Raw genomic sequence first — 16,532 nt, 5'->3', positions numbered from 1 at the left:
CTTAGATTTCCTTTGTGAGACCAGTCAGAACTGAGCCCAACAAGGGAACATCTTCTGGGCCTGAGTGACTTTGGGGTTGTAAGTCTGTTTGATGGACTGGCTTGAAACATCAGAAACTGTACGAGATAAATTCTAAGAGATCTGCTGCAAGGAATTGGTTTATGCAGCTACAGGGCTGACTGGGAGAATCCAAACTTTGAAACCCAAAGAAAGAAGGCTGGGACTCTTCTGGGAGGGATCAGAAGTCACACCCACAGGGAAGACTTCTTCTACAAGGAAATCTGCACCTGAAACCTTCCCACAGACGACCCAGGCCCACTCTGCTCTCTGTGATACTCTCCCTTACCAGGGTCATCTGCAGAACACTCTCCTCACAGGAGATTAGCACGAGAACATCCCTTGCTTTGGCTGTCCCCGGTGGTTATAGCTGAAAGGGCTGGCTTGACAGCACAGACTTGGGCTGGGTATCGCAGGGAAGGCTAGAAACTTGTTTCATCTCTCCAGATAATAACACCTCAGGGTGATCTCTGATTCAATTGCTTAGTCTTTCTACCTATGGAGTGAAGTGGCTGGGGCTGAGCTTATCTTGGGCAATAACCAACTTTGGAAGTAACCCCATGAGAACACACCTCCAGGGTCCCTGCTGGTCTCTCAGTCTGTCCTCTCCCTCTCCTTCTCCCTCTTTCCCTCTTCCTCTTTCCCTCTCCCTCTCTCCCTCTCCCCTCCCTCCCCCACCCCCTCACCTTCACCCTCCCCTTCTCTCCCTCTCCCTCTCCCCCTCACCTTCACCCTCCCCCTCCCCCCCCTTCTTTCTCTCCATTCTGGTAACTGGAGGGTTAAAGTCAGGCAGCCTCTGCTGGCCTCAGGGGTTTCTCCAGTACTCGGAGGCCATTAATCATCCAGGCCCAGGGCTGCAGGAACGACACTTACCAGCAATTAACCTGCAGTAGGGCAGCATTCACTCCCGCCCCTCATCAGCACACCCAATTACTCTAAATTAACATTTACCAAGCAAAGTGCCTGTTAATTGGAAGGGCAGTGGGAAGAAAGGCCACACACCTACCCAGTCTAACTTAATAACCTCAAAGGCAGCCATTAATTAAGGGAGAAATGGTTCTGTTTAGATCCTGTTTAGAAGACCTGCAGTTAACTTTGTCTGAGTTTTAGCGCTCAGCTCTGCACCCCACCTTTCTTTCTGACCCCCATGTTATCAGCTAGATGATGAAAACAACCACCACTCATTAGTAAAATTTCCCTTTGAAGAATATCTCCCCAGGGCAATCTTACTGTCTAGGAGAGGGCTGAGGCCAAGGAAAAGGACAAGAAAGGACCAGAGTCCAGGGTCGTCGCAAACCTGTCTCTGCTTGACAGGCTGTGCCCCCCTCTGCCCTCTGCTAGTCCAGTCAGGTTTGCCAGCTTTGGTGAAGAACAGGAGGGACAGGAAGAAACAGGGAGGAAGGAATACCCTCCCTAAAGGAAATGTTCTAGAACGTCTTCCATCAGGCCCCTGACTGTCCTCCTAACGTGTACAAATGGGTTCTCTGTCTCCTTCATCCGCAGTGAAGAACCTGGGAGGTCCTGACAGACTGATGGACAGCTCTTCTCAGCTCTTCTAATGTCAGCCCCAAGTCCTGCCCACTTCTTGCCATCCTTGGAGTGTAGCTTTATTTTCTTTGCATACTCTTAGCCTTCGGCACAGCAAGGCCTTCTCTGGTCCATTGCCCATGCGTCACTACTCAGTAGCCTGTGTGCTCCTGGTCTAGGGACGTCCCCAGATTTGAAAATTTAAAAAGACGTTCTCCAGGCTGCTTCTAGTCAATTCTCTGGAACATTCCCTGCATGTCATATGGCACTTCAGGTCTTAATCTTTCCATCTGCTTCAGACACCTGCCCTCCTCTGTGCCCTCCCATGCGGTTGCTTCTGCAGTTGGTGGCTAAAACAGGCAGAGTTTTCTTCCTGGAACAAGCCTCTCTCTCACTCTGTGTGTGTGTGTGTGTGTGTGTGTGTGTGTGTGCGCGCGCACGCGCACATGCATGCTCTTACACTCATGCATGAGCGCATGGGCACATGGGCACAGCACCCTCTTTTCTTCCTCTGTCTCCAACAGCACTGTTGTGTCCCATCTGGGTCAATCCAGTAGCCTGGTATGGTGGAGCATCTGTCATAACGCTTACTTGATAAGCTGAACTGGGAAGCTCTTTTGAGTTCAGGAGTTTGGGGCCAGCCTGAGCAATATAAGAACTCAGCTCAATCAAGCCCCCCCCCTAAAGACAACATCCTAGCTTTCCCTACACCCCCACCTGCCCTCCCTCCTCCCTGAGGCTGAGCTTCTCCAAGCAGCTGTTGTGCTCACTGGGCATGCTCATCCCTTTCGGGTCCTCAAAATCCAGTCTTGGACCCTTTTCCTGAACCACCACTCAGATACAGTTCTGTTTATCCTTGTCACAGGATCCAAGGACAGTTGTTCTAGTTCAGTTTGGGCCTTTAAATAATAGTGCCTGGTGACATTCCCTGAAGCTGGCCTTTCCTTTTCTCCTCCCGCCACCTCTCCCCTCAGCTTCATCTCTTTCAGCCAGCCCCACTCTCTTCTCTGTGCTGGGTTACCCTGCATCACAGTCTTCATAGGAGTCTCTGCTGCTCTTTGGATTCCTTTACTAATGGGAGGAGGCCGACAAAAATCACCAAGATGATAATCGAGATGATCTGGTCAATGCACTGAGTTCGGATCCGATCCCTGTCATTAGACACATGTCCAGTCACCTGGAGGAGGCGACACTCTTGGAGCCTTACGAGCATCTTACTGCTTTCAAAACAAGCTCCTAACCGTCTCTCGGAACACCTCTCCTCCAGGCTTCTTAGCTTCCTGACAGGATCTGGGGTGTGAGTGAAGGGGAGACTTCTCTCTGTCTTTATCTTTCATTTCCCAGTCCAGTCAGTCAGTTAGCTTCAGGTCCTATGCACAAACTCGAACCAGCTGTGAGCAGTTCCAGGATTACTTCCAGGCAGAGCCACCTGAACCTGTGCTGGGTGGCACAGCATGCCCATAGGGACAAAGACAAATCCTATGACTTCACACAGCAGCCTGCATTTAGCCAGGTTCTTCAGGCTCCTGACATCACCAGCTAGCATGACACACTGCAGAAATTACTGTATGGTACTTGGATGCTAATCTTCATCTTGATTTTCTCTTTTAAGAAACTAAAAACGTCCCTGGAGAGGTAGCTCAGAGATGGCTATGAGAGCATGCTGCTTTTTCAGGGAACCCAAGTTTGGTTCCCAGCTCCTACACTGGGTGACTTGCAACTTTCTGTAATTCCAGCTCCAGAGCCCCCACTCTCTCTCCTGTGTGTGTGTGTGTGTGTGTGTGTGTGTGTGTGTGTGTGTGTAATTTTAAAAGTAAAAGAGCTTCCAGCCTATGATGTTGGTTCTCTGAACTATGGTGTCTGGTTTCTTTTTCTTTTAAAGACAGGGTCTCTCTGTGTAGCCCTGGCTGTCCTGGAACTCACTTTCTCACTCTGTAGACCAGACTGACCTTGAACTAAGAGATCCACCTGCCTCTACCTCTCTAGTGCTGGGATTAAAGGCATGCGCCACCACTGCCTGGTGGCATTTGTTCCCCATCTTATGTCTCATAACACTGTAAGATAGGCATTGCTGTGGATGAGAAAAGGGTGAGTGTCACAGGGTCCAGCTCATGAGTGGGGACCATGGAGTGACATTACCTTCGATGACAGACCACACGTATGAGTGTCTCCTTAAGGTTCTAGGGCCCAGTGACATTTGGTCAGCTTCCTTTGTGGGTGTGCCCTCTCTAATGGTTGTACAACGATGACATCATTCTTAGAATGAATCCCTGTCCTTAAGCAATAGATGATGTAATTAAAGCAGGGTTTGAACTCAAGTCTCGAATTTCCTATGTCCTTTCCATGGGTGAGCAAAGTGGTGACCGGTCTGAGCAGGCTACAGGCTAGAGAGTCCCTCTACCTTTTGAAAGTCTGTGTACTGCTGTGTACCTGGAGCCTGAACCCCAACGTGAGTCGGTGAGGTCTCAGGGTGAGAGACAGCTCTCTCCTACACCTTACCTCAGATAGGACAGGGATGACAGCCAAGCACAGGATCAATAGCCATCTGCCTAGACTCCCCTTGACAAGCTAATCTTTACAGTAAACATTTCTTTCTCTCCTGCTAGCTGCTGCACCTGCCAATGGGAGAGTGAGTAGGGAGGGGGATGGGTCCTCTGCTTTAAGGAAGAGCTCCCACGTCAACAGGGCGCTTGGGGCCCTCTGGAAACCAGTTAAACTCAGCTAGAGTCCCTTTGCTGTGGCAAAGTCCTTGTTTCCTCTAGTTGTGTTCAGGATGGCACTGCCCACTGTGGGCACAGCCTACTGTTCAGTAATCAGTTCTCATAGCTTTTGCTTTGTTCTCATCCTGCCATTACACCTGGGGCCTCCCCTACTGACAATGCCTCTGAATAATCACAATGGCCAACCCTACTGAGCACGCATTATAAGTCCTATGCTAAGGGCCTTGGACTAAGCATCTTGTGTGTAGTACTCTGCAAAGCCCACTGCAGGTCTGCGGACGAGTGACCTTGGACTTCCCCCATTTTACAGATGAGCAGAGTGGAGGGGCAGAGGCTGGGTTGTCTTGCCCCAAAGCCCAACTGCTTAGCCAATTTGTTGACTGACTTCCCAATACTGTGTCAAACTCTCTGACGTAAGTGGGTGCCTGAGTCCTGCTTGGCCATGTGTAAGGGGTGGCATGACATGGTTCCTGTCCCTGGGACAGAGACAGCAGGATGTGGGCCTCCAGGAGTGTTGGTGGTTGCTGTGGGTGTAAGGCTTGTTTGTATAATAGTGTACATATTTCCATATTCCTCCTTCGAGCCCTCTCTGCCAAGGTTAAGGACTACATGATAATCAGAGACAGCATGAGCCCAGAAGTCTGTGTCTCAGCAAAATGGTAGATTGCTGTGACCTTCAGGACAGCCCTTGAGGCTGTGGGAAAGAATGCTGAAAACATGAATTTGAAAATATATACAGAGCCGGGCAGTGTTGGTGCACACCTTTAATCCCAGCACTTGGGAGGCAGAGGCAGGCAGATTTCTGAGTTCGAGGCCAGCCTGGTCTACAGAGTGAGCTTCAGGACAGCCAGGGCTACACAGAGAAACCCTGTTTTGATAAACAAAAACAAAAAAGAAAGAAAGAAAGAAAGAAAGAAAGAAAGAAAGAAAGAAAGAAAGAAAGGAGGAAAGAGAGAAAGAAAGAAAGAAAGAAAGAAAGAAAGAAAGAAAGAAAGAAAGAAAGAAAGAAAGGAAGGAAGGAAGGAAGGAAGGAAGGAAGGAAGGAAGGAAGGAAGAAAGGAAGAAGAAAGAAAAAAGAAAATATATACATTCTCAATTATGCAAAATATAAGGACTCAATATGATTTGTATAAGGAGCTTCACAGATCTAAAGGAACAGAGGCAGCTGCACTATAAGCCAGCTGGTCAGAAAGATACAAAGACAGGCAGATACAGATGCAGGGAGATTCCTGAGTTCAAGGTCAGCCTGGGACAGAGCTAATTTAGGTCCAGGTGTGGTAGGAATGGTGATTTCAGGGCAAGATCCCACCCAGTTATCTCATTGTCTGTGCTTGTGTTTGCTGTTTCTTCCTAAGAATTAAAGAGGCTGGGGTCCTAGGGTGCAGATTCATGGGATAATCAAAAGGGAACTTTTGATTTGATGTGAACAAAACAAAACAAAAAAATCAAACCAACAACAACAACAACAACAAAAACCTGGGCTTTTGATCTTCAAGAGATGAGTTACCTAGAGAGAGTCTTTAGAATAGCAAGAGAAAACTGTCTGGAGCGAGTAGAGAGCTGTCTGGAGATCTCCAGAGAGCAGTGCAATCTTAAGTAGAACATAGGCCATCAGCCTGCAACCCACGATTTGACTTCCAGTCATTTCCTTTACTGCTCTTAAACACCTCTTCTCTCAGAAACCCTCTCCAAGCCCAATCGGTCCTTGGCACTGGGGACTGAACTGGGAAAGAGGTATTTCTGCTCAGTTTCAGACATGCCTGTCCACCCTCACTTAGCCTGTTGCGAGTCAGAACATCATGGTGTGTAGTGGAGCAAGGCTCCTCACCCCCAGGCAGCTTGGGAACAGACAAGGGAGGAGGTCAATGGCCCTTTTGTGAGGATGTCTCCAGTTACCCAACTTCCTCACTAGGCTCCACCTTTTCAGAAGGTTGCACCACTTTACACAAGTGCCAAGCTTGGGCCCAAGTCATTTTTAAATGTTTATATGTTTGTTTGCTTGTTTACTTAAATTGTGTGTGTGTGTGTGTGTGTGTGTGTGCACATAGATGTTTCCACTTGCACATGGACAAATGTGTGCCTGTTAGAGGACACATTTGGGAGTCAGTTCTTTCCTTCTGTCCTTTTCATTTTCTATTCCCACACTACTGGGACATGACCCACTGGACCTCTCAAGGTTGGACCCTGATGTTCCAAGTTCGGGAAAGTGCACACAAAGATTCTTACCAGATGGAAGCCGAGCAACAAACACTGACAATTAGAAAGTCAAGTCGTCCATGATTTTTATTTACTCAGAATTAATTATGAAAAGGTGTGGTGTTGAAAGCTTTCAGAGTTCCTCCTAGCTGCATATAGTTCATACACAAAGAAATACAGTCAAACACAGCACGTGATTGTGTAGTCAGTTATTCTTACACAACCATACTCAGATCATTGCTATCCAATGCCCACCGGAGAATTCCTGACTCTGGGGTTAGTCCCTAACCCTGACTGACTAGTATTTGTGATGACTAAAGTCATGTTTTAAGTGTAGATCACTATGCTTAAGAGATCTATAAAACAAAAATGCCTCTAAGCTATAAGCTCCACTTGCCTAAGGACAGATGATAACTTCTTGGAATGCTGGAGGCTGTTGTTGTTCAGGTAAGATAACAAGCCATGTGTTTCCCTGTCTGTAAATAAACTTGGTTGCCGCAATTACCCAGGATGTGATTGCTCACAAATGGGTGGGAGGTATGTAAGCAGGAAGTACGTTGGCCCCAACTGGATAAAGACAGGAAGTGCAGAGCCTTGGAGGTTTTGCCTTTATAAGTCCCTGACTAACATAATTTGCTGCCTTACTCTGGAATCCTCGGCCAGTGTCCAGTCCTGACTAGTCCTTAATAAAGCTTGCTTTAAACGTGGCTCAAAAATTGTGCTAGTGGTCTTGTTCTTTTTTTTTTTAAAGATTTATTTATTTTATTATATGTAAGTACACTGTAGCTGTCTTCAGACACTCCAGAAGAGGGTGTCAGATCTCATTACAGATGGTTGTGAGCCACCATGTGGTTGCTGGGATTTGAACTCAGGGCCTTCGGAAGAGCGGTCAGTGTTCTTAACCGCTGAGCCACGTCTCCAGCCCCAGTGGTCTTGTTCTTGCCTGGTGAGATTAACATACTCTTTTGTAACCATGCTGCCCAGAGAAGCACATATATTCCTGTGAGCTTACCTGAGGTTTCCCCAGAAAGCAGAATGTCTCAGTGGGAACAGCAGTGACTCTTAGTCTCTGGGGCTGTCCAATGCATGGTAGGCTGTTTAGTGGGACCTCTACTATGCCAGTAACATACCTCCCTCTAACATGGTGACCACCAATGTCTCCAGACTTCCTCTAGGTAACAAAATTATCCCTGACACCCAGAACCTCTGTATTAAGGGTAAGGAGCTCAAGGCACAAAACTAATAAATACAGATATTTTAAGTTTTAGTATTTATTTGCCAAATTACTTGTAGAGACAAAGAGGCAAAAGTTAAAAGCACGATTAGTTAACAACAGGAAAAACATTCTGGTAATCTGTTGGATGATAAGTTACCTCAATATTGGATTTTTTTTTAATTAATAGAGTGATGTAGGGGTGGTTCTGATGCTAAGGTCCTGTTCCCCAATTGGCTCTTGATCTATCAATAAAGGTGCCAGGAGCCAATTGCTGAGCTGAAGGAAAGAGGTGGGACTTGTAGGTCCCTGCAGGCAGGGAGAGACAGATCTTGACCATGCTTCAGAGGGAGAAAAGGTGACCAGCCATGTGAGATCTTGGGCAGAGCGGCCACAGGCTGCTTGCTTCCCCAGGCAGGAGATTAGAAATGAAATTAAGCTGAGGGCAGTTTTGGGGTTGCTGAACAAGGAGAAGGTAACTAAGCAACTAAAGTTGAGGGCAGATTTAAGGTGCTGAGCTGGGAGTAAAAAGAAGGGCACCGGATAGCCACAGAATGCTTAGAAGCGCCTAGCAATTGAACTGATAAGGCAGGTTCAAAATTAAGCTAATGTGTGTGTCTTTCATTCACAGATCCGAGGTAACCTGGGTAGGGCTGGTAGTGTGGTCTTCCCAGAGCTTAAAGGAGGGTAGCAAAAACTATTTGCGACAGAGTGAGGCTGATATATATATGCATATGAGTATATATGTATATACAAATATATTCATATATATATAATATATACACACACACACACATACATACACACACACACATGTATACCCCCCACACACATATATAAAATCTGGAGCTCCTTGTATAGATCAAGCTAGCCTCAAACTCACACAGACCCACCGGCTTATGTTATCTGAGTGCTAGGATTAATAGTGTGCATTACCATGTCTGAGGTCTGATATCAAAGCATAAAGCATTGTTGTATTTATTGACTGTTGCCTCTTTGATGACTTGATTTCCTTTGTTGGGACAGGTTGTGCCCTGCTCTAGGTTTCTATGTGTTGTGTACGGCACTGGTTTTCCAGACTGAGCCTTGCCCTGAAAGCCTGCTCTGTGTATACAGCTTTAGTCACTGTCTTGAGTCTGGAGGATAATTCTGAACCTGAACACATGCCTGACACCATCTGTGTGGGACCAGCCACACAGCACAGACTGATAAATGACTTAGTCCTGGGAGTAGAAAAGGTGCTGCCATGTGAGTTTATTGCTATGAACCGGGAGTAGGGAACATGGGTATTAAAATTATATCAGTAAAAGCAGGCCTAGGAACTTGTAAGACATACCAGATCAAGGAAAGGGTGCAACTCCCTCACCTGGATCCCACAATGAGGTGGACACCCAGCACCACAGGACTGTTATCTGGCCATCCAGGGTGTGTGTGTATGTGTGTGTGTGTGTGTATGTATGTGTGTGTGTGTTACTCAAATGTGTGGGGGACCAGCAGATGCACAACACTGACTGTCCCAGGGGCCTTAGCTTGGTTGTCTCTACTGCTGACACTGCCCGGTCATTGCCATCTGCCTGTCTACCTGCCCAGTCATCCGTTCATCTGCCCAATCCTTCACCCAGCCCTCGCTTCCCCTCTAAGGCTGCAACCAGACTCTACAACCAGCAGGAGCTTCTGCTGTGGGTGTTTGGTTGTCTTCACTAGAGATTGTGTTGTGTCTCTCTCAGCATCTCAGGTTCAGGCCTTCTGAAGCAGTCATGCTATAACTTACACACACACAGACAGACAGACAGACAGACTCTCTCTCTCTCACTCTCTCTCTCTCTCTCTCTCTCTCTCTCTCACACACACACACACACACACACACACACACACATACATTATACACTGTGAAGTGTGACAAGTGATCTAAGATACAAGATGAGTAATTAAGATCAAAATAAAGAATTCTCTGCTCAGCCACGGCTCTCAAGGAAAATATCTGACAAATTGCCACCATTGAAACAGTTGTACCTTGAGAATCAATGTATTGTTATTCAGTCAATTCTGACACTATGGAAAGACACAATCACGCTTGTCTATGTTTCTCACATGGTATGAGCTCACAGCACTTTTTAATTGATATTTTCCTTTTGGACTGTTACTTTTCTCAGTTTCTCATGTCAGTTTTTGTTTGTTTGTGAGATGGGGGGTCTCACTATGTAGTCCTGGCTGGCCTGGAATCGTGGCACACTAGACGTCCACACTAGAAACCTGCCTCAGTTGAATGGTGTTTAACATGTATCCACCGGTTTTCTTTCCCTGTTATCTTTTATACCTGTGGCCTCATTAGCTTTAAAATCCTGACAGTGCTCCAGGCTGGGAGAGAATTGTCTAGGCAGAGCTGCCTTCCACCAAGAAGCCCTCACTGGCTCACTGCCTCATCTTGCTTCCTTCAGGCCTCTGGTTCCTCATGTTCTTCTATATTAGAACCTATGGATGTTGCTAGTGTTTTGTGTTGCTCTGAGGCAAACATCCCAGCCCCAAGGACAGTTGTGGGCTCTGCCAATAATTAGTTCAGGTTAATTATTACCAATCGCTAGATGTGTGTAGCTCAGGAGTCACCCCCCCCCCCAAGCCAGGGCCTCTGGAGATTTCCATTATGAGCCTATCCCCCACCCCAGGGAGGTCTTAGCGTAATGAATTTTGCTATAATCGCATTTAAGGATCTGGTCCCTGAGCCATGCAGTCAATTGCAGAATGGAGCACCATCTGGTTAGTTTGGCCACAGGATGGGAAGATAAGGCCTTAGGCCTCAGGTAAATCTATTGAAAAATAGCTGCCTCTGCTTTTAGGGGCGAGGTTCTATTACCAAAGGGAGAGGCCATCTGGGAGCTGTTTTGAAAAGAATACACTGGCTTTCAGAAAATGGGAGTCCTCTCAGCCTCGATGGGATCCTTAGCTTCACTTTATGCTTCAACTTCCTAAAAGAGCAGCACAATTTGCACTGCTCATATTTAATGTGTTTATATTTAGTATAGAATCATCTGCTTATTTGTTCATTCATCCATCAATCAACCATTCATTCAATCGGCAGGAGGCAAATCCCCACCACAGCAAGGCAAAGGCTGGGGTCCCCAAGAACGAGTGGGGACCCTGCATTATGCAAATCAGGGGCTCCTGGTTAGTGTAAAAGAAGCTGATTTAGTGAGCCAGTGGGTGGGCAGGGAAGGAACAACAAGGAGCGCTGAGAGCTGCAGAAGAGAAGAGCCCACCCATCACCGAGAGGCAGCCCTAGTCCATGTTTCTCAACATGGTGGCCCGCTCACAGCCTTCAGAGTTTCAAGAAACCTCAGAAATCCAGATGTGGTGTTGGTCGACTGGAAATAACATCTTCATCTTAAAATTGTGGCTCATATTTTTATTGAGTATCTTCTTGGCAAACAAACAAACAACTAACAAACAAACAAACACCACATTTCAGTGCACCAGGTTCGTGGCACAGACGGCAAGTTGTACCACAGACATACCCTTGTGGAGCCCCGGGACATTCTATTTCATAGGCCCACCTATAAAGAAGACTGAATGAATTCTTCCTACATCAGAAACCAAATAAAGGGAAGGATATTTGGAACTGAGGGACGTCCACACTAGAAGCCTGCCTCAGTGGCTATCCCCTGCTTAAGCGTAAGTGCTCTCAAAGCCTCCTGCAAGCTAAGGTTAAAAAAAGATGTTCAGTTCCCCTCCCCGAGAGGGTTTGGATGAATGAAAGAAAAGCCGTCTTCTCTCCAGGCCAGGCGAGAAGGCTTTTATGAATAGATACTTGAAGCTAAGACCCTGCACTGGGTTTAACTTGCTTCCCTCAGCTCAATAATTCCTTCCCAGGGGATTGTGGGTAACAAGAGTGGGCACCGTAAGTGATGCTGTGCGAATAAGTGAAAGAACCCAGGACCAAGGGGCTGATGGGTAGCCCCACTGGAAGGAGTTCAGCAGGCTTTGCAGTCCCACAGACATGCAGAACACAGCAGGGAAGGGGGGGGGTCATTGGGGCGGGGCGGGGGGAGCTTCCAGCTCAAAACAGCTGGGAAACTCTGGATTGGTCCAAACTCACAAAGTTGATTCAATTGCAGCAAAGTTTGGGCTCAATACTGTGCTCCCTTGCCTTGTGAATTCATTTTCCTCATAATAAGATTATCTCCAAGCTTATCCAATGCTAGAACTCAGAGAATCCCTGAGGGTAGGCATCACTGGGAGGAAACCATGTGGACAGTGATGGAGTCAATTGCTTTCTGCCATCTTGCTTTCTCAAAAGCATCGTGCATGGTCCACCTACGCCAGAATCTTCTCCTCCTGGATCCAGAATCGCTGAGTCACCCTCTCAGGCCAAGCTCTGACTTAAACATTTTGCTAAGTTCTCGGAGTCGCTTTCCGCCTCTCTAAAGTTTGGGGTCCACTGGGTGGCAGAACCCCGCCTCCACCTTACCAACACCACGATGGCTCGATCAATTCCCAACCAGGCTCTTCCTCCTGGGCCCCTCAAAACTCATTTCTCTCCCCGCCGCTCGCTCGCCGATCATTTCTCCAGCCCCGTTCACACAGCTGGCATTTATCTTTATTGCCGCTCTGTTTATTGATTTAGGGCCATCTCTGCAATTCGTCAAGCCTGGATCCCATTTTAATCTGGGCCTCCGAAGTGGCAAAGATCCCTTCCAGCTTCAGCGCTTGCAGAAATGTGATTAGCTGGGGCTCCCTTCCATCCTTCAAGCCATTAATGGAAATAGTAAATGGTCTCGGTTTGGCACGAAAGTCTTCCGGGTCTCTGGGGATGTATGAGTCCCTCACCGGTCACCAGCTCTGCCTGGACAGTGGCTCCCCACCGTCATGCACATTTCAGTGGTGGATTGTTGCTTCCCTATTACGAATCTATGCAGAAATCCTAGTTATTAATTAGTTCACTCACGGGGGAAAAATAGCCTGAGGTCGTGTCATTTTCCCTCTCATAAATGGTTTGATGACCTCAGGGAGCGGGAGTGTATGGGAAGGACATGTGTAGAAAAGCATGCTTCCACCAGGGGTGGTGACTCACACCTGTAATCCCAGCATTGAGGAGACTGAGGCAGGGGGATGGCTGAGAGTTCCAAGTTGGTCTCAGGTATCTCCTACCTAAGTGGTTTTCATAGACTGGAGCTTGGCTTTTGCGAAGCACACATGACAGACAAAGCTCACTTCCCAGGTTTTCCTCCATGAAGGCCAGAAAGCAACTGTGCCATTCACTTTAATCTCTTTCTTAATTTATTTATGCACTTTGCATCCTGATCGACCCCCTTCCTCCACTCCCCTCAGTCTCACCCTTACAAATCTCTCTCCCCCATTACTCCCTCATCTTCTCCTTAGAGAAAGTAAAGCCCCCTGGGGTACCACCCCACCCTGAGACATCCAGTCCCAGATGGACTAAGCACCCCTTCTTCTACTGAGGCCCAACCAGGCAGTCCAAGTAGAGGAAGGGGATCCAATGGCAGGCCACAGGGTCAGACAGCTCAGTTGTTAGGGACCCACATGAAGACCAAGCTGCACATCTGCTACAAGTGTATAGGGAATCTAGGTCCAGCCCACTGGTTGGTGGTTCGGTCTCTGTGAACCCCCACAGGCCCAGGTTAGTTGTGGTGTCTTTGACCACACTCCAGCTGGCTTAATCCTATCCCCTACTCTTCCACAGGATTCCCCACAGGCCACCTGATGCTTGTGTCTACTTCCATCCGCTCCTAGGTGAAGCCTCTCAGGAGACATACATCTCCCCTTTTCTATAAAGTAGTATGAAATACAGAGAAAGTATATGTGAAGCACCCTAAGGGGCAGGGCAGAGGGAGGGAGGATGGCAGTGAGTGTTCCCACTCCGGCAGGCTGACTCTGTTGCTGGCTGGGGACCACTGTCTTGAATTGTGTTTGTATCTGTGTCTGTACGAGCAGGGAGCTTCCCCGGGGCTGATTCTCTAGGAAGCCCAGCCCTAGAGAAGACACGCTGGACTGGTGTTTCCCATAATACTCCTGGGAGAGGGGAACATTGGACAGGCAGGCGGAGAAGCAAGCTCTGGAGCATGGAGCCCAGCTTCCCTGAGGCCTCATCCATACACCTGCCACACAGTGCCAGGAGACCTGGCGCTAAGGAGCCACCTTTCTCAAAGGAACCGATCCTCACGGAGATTGCCACTGCTCTGAAAATATAGCGGGTGTGGCCATCCTTTCAGCTGACACACCCTTTGACCCCTTTGAACTGCTTGGAGCTGGCAGATGCCTAGAGCTGAGGATACTTACTTGTATATTCAAACAAGTATAAGAAGCTGCACCCCCCCCCCCCCATTCAGACAGAGCAGAGATGAACCAGAAGGTCCCCCGCCCCCATCTCCAGCAAGGGCGGGACAAGCCAGCTGCCTGGAGGAGGGGCATAAGAGTCAGTTCCCCACGGACGACTTCGTTGACAGCTGAAGGGTGAGGTGGAGCGACAAGGAGACACTCGCTCACCCTTCACCCCTCATGAGTGCTGGGGCAGCGCTGCTGGCTGGTCATTTCCCAAAAGCTTGCCAAAACAAGCGACATAAATCAAATTTTCATTTCATTCCTTCAGGCTCGACCCTTCCGTCAGGCACTCAACAGCTGCCTCCTGAGCAGATGTACAGCTCATTAGTCTATCGTGCCGCTAGAGCCAAGTCCAGGACCCCAACCCCCATTCCGGGGCGGGGAGGGGGGGGGTGAAGGACGTTAGCAGCCTTTGTTCTTCCACTGTCGAGCACTTTGCATATCAGCCACCAGGGGGCGAAAGGTGCACACACATCGTTGGTTCCCAGAGTCAGCTCAACCCTACAACCCTCTGGCCTGGCTGGCGAGAGCTGGCGAGTTTGGAAGGTGATCACAGAGGGATGATGAGACCTTCCTCTACCGCCAGAGCTTTTCAAGCCTTTAACGTGTAGGAATAGCTTGTTTGGTGCGAGGATGCTTGGCTTAGGCAGACAGAACTGGATTCAGATGCCTGGTCTGATGTTCTCAGCCTTTGGGCCATCATGATGAAATGTGATGGTATCGCTTGCTGTGGGACCCCACCCGGTGATCCTGAGGCTAACGTGAAACAGATGAAGTGGGGAGCAGCTAAGCATCGTGACAAAGGAGTCCTCTAGGGACATTGAGTGCATGCAATTTCTCATGTCTTTATTTTCTCTTACTATGTCTGGGGGATCACTCATTAATCACACATTTAAGCCTCTTATTTAATATAGATGAACAGAATCATATTCAGAATATTTCTGTGTTCTCTGTCTCTCTCAGACACACACACACACACACACACACACACACACACACACACGTCTCTGTCTCTCCAGGGCTGGAGATAGAAGCCAGGGCCTTGCACATGCTCAGTAATTACTCTACCATTGAGCTATGTTCTCAGAGTCGTCTTTCTTCTCTAAAACAAACCAAGCCAAGAAGCACCATGTGTTTGTCTGTAAATCAACATGTCTATAAATCGATTCCACCAGTTGTCTCCATCCTTAAGTGTGGAGTCCAAGAAGCAGCGATAGGTTGGAGAGTGAAGCTGTTTCTGTTGTGTCTGTGGCTCACCCCGTTCTCTCCCTTGTGAACCTGTGATCCTCTCCCTACTCTATCCAGGATCCTCCCCTGCCCCTGCTTCCCACATGCACATTACATCAAGGTGGAGTTGCCTCCGCTACTCCCACAATTCTGACATTAGCAACCTGCCCCAGGTGCCTTTCTAAAGGGAGGTGGGTTCCTGCTACATTCTCCTTGGAGGCATCACGGTTGCTTTTTGCCTGTTGACAAAGCTTGACAGCAGGCATCAGGGCCCTTAGAGCAGAGCAGCGTGTACTGGCTTCAAAGCCTGTGCCTGGCTCTGGTTATGTGCTGTGCACTCACAAGGCTGTAATCGCCTTCATAGCTATCTTGAGACGGGGGGGGGGGGGAGGGTCACATTATCAGCTTCAATTTGTAGTTAGAACTGGGCACTGAGAAGTGACCCTCTTGGTAATCTAGGGAGGAATAGAAGGGACAGCAATCTGAGTCCTGCTTTCAGAGACTTCCCCAAGTCACAGGACAATGTAATGCTATGCCTAGTGTCACCTTGCTTAGACATACTGAGCCTCCTCCCAAGCAGCAGAATTCATGGTTCCTTCCCCCATGTTTTCCAGGAGCCCTGGTTATGTGCAAGACATTTTACCAGGTGTCGCTCTGCCTCTGTTACTAGGATGGAATGGATTCAAGCATAGAACCAGGCAGGAACACTCAGAAAATTCTGACTACATCAAATCCTCTTTTATCTAGTAGTTTTACTGAACCATGCCTCCCACCCCACGCCCTAAACCTACCATTAGCCTCTATGCAGCTGGACTGCTGTGGTTTGAATTTTGAATGCACCCCAAAGGCCTGTGTGTTGAAAGCTTGGTTCCTGGCTGTGGTGCTATTGGGAGATGGGGGAACCTTTAAGAGGCGGGGCCGAACGAGAGATCTGCAGGTCACCAGGCTCTGCAACTTGTCCCTTTGCTTCCTGCCCATGAGGAGGTGGTTTTGTAGCATCCTGTGTTCCCCGTTCCCCGCTGTGATGTGCTGCTGCTTGTCACAGGCCTAAGGAATGAGCTAGGACCTCCACACTGGAGCTAAAATAAAGCTGGTTATCTGGGCTTGTCTGCCACAGCACTAGAGAGTTGACAGCCTCATGGTCTCTGCACATGCCGCAACCTGTTCAAGCTAAATCTCCTAGGGCAGAGCTCTTTGTGGATAGATCTGAGGTCCATCCTGGGCCCAACTGTGGCCTCCCTCTCTAGACCAAATCTCTC

Source organism: Mus caroli, unplaced genomic scaffold (genome assembly GCF_978045245.1).
Source record: "Mus caroli unplaced genomic scaffold, Mus_caroli_1 scaffold_6, whole genome shotgun sequence".
In the NCBI taxonomy this organism is placed as follows: Eukaryota; Metazoa; Chordata; class Mammalia; order Rodentia; family Muridae; genus Mus; species Mus caroli.
This window is presented reverse-complemented; position numbering follows the sequence as displayed.